The following is a 1,107-nucleotide window of genomic DNA, read 5'->3' on the forward strand; positions in this document are numbered from 1 at the left end:
TATTCTTTTCTCTTTGTAACCCAGGTTGATAAGATCCTCAAAGTGATTCCCCGAGATCGGAAGACATTTCTCTTCTCTGCTACCATGACCAAGAAGGTGAAGTGTGTTGAGATTTCTGTTTCTCCTTCATAAGGATTGATAAATAGCAGCAAATCACAATAACAACAGCAGTGATGAGCGAAGACAGAAAGAGCATTTAGGAATCAGTATACTATTATTTCTTTCTTTCTTCAGGTGCAAAAACTTCAGCGAGCAGCTCTGAAGAATCCTGTGAAATGTGCGGTTTCCTCTAAATACCAGACAGTTGAAAAATTACAGCAATATTATCTTTTCATTCCCTCTAAATTCAAGGTAAAGTATTTACTTGGACCATTCCTGCTCTTCCGTCACCAGAGCATCTGAAAATATGTGAACGCTTGGTTAGCTGAGAGCTGTGGTACAGACTGGAGTCCCTTCTGTTTGCTTTAGAGGACGTGTTTTACTTATGCTTGTCACTGAGAAGCCAGCATTCTGGGAATTCACAACATGTTAAACCCCAATAATGAAGTCATGATGTAATGATATGGTTCCTCCCTAACCCCATCCTTGTGGTGGTTTTTGTTTTCTTTGATTATTACATGGCCCACAGTTTTCTTCTAGGAAGGGGACGACCCTAGTTTTGTGCTTAGATTTAAAGTTGTTTCCTGATGGCTGAGTATAGATCTTGTGCTTGGCATCAAGCTGTATGTGGAATGCATGGTTCACAGAGATGATAATGCTGGTTAAGAAATGCAGAGTTGGCAGCTGAGGGTCAGGATAATTGAGAATCAACTGTGGGCTTAGTCTTGTATGTAGTTTCATATGCCTAGGTTTCTAACCCTTTCAGATTCAATTACATATATCGTTTTGGGTTTATAACTCAGGACACCTACCTGGTTTATATTCTGAATGAATTGGCTGGAAACTCCTTTATGGTATTCTGCAGCACCTGTAACAATACTCAGAGAACAGCTTTGCTACTCCGAAATCTTGGATTCACTGCCATCCCCCTCCATGGACAGATGAGCCAGGTAAGGGTTCTTTGGCCTCATTAGCTGTGAACTGGCGGCATGAGAAAGAGAAACCTTA

The sequence above is a fragment of the Trichechus manatus genome, unplaced genomic scaffold, assembly GCF_000243295.1.
Source record: "Trichechus manatus latirostris isolate Lorelei unplaced genomic scaffold, TriManLat1.0 scaffold00184, whole genome shotgun sequence".
Lineage (NCBI taxonomy): Eukaryota > Metazoa > Chordata > Mammalia > Sirenia > Trichechidae > Trichechus > Trichechus manatus.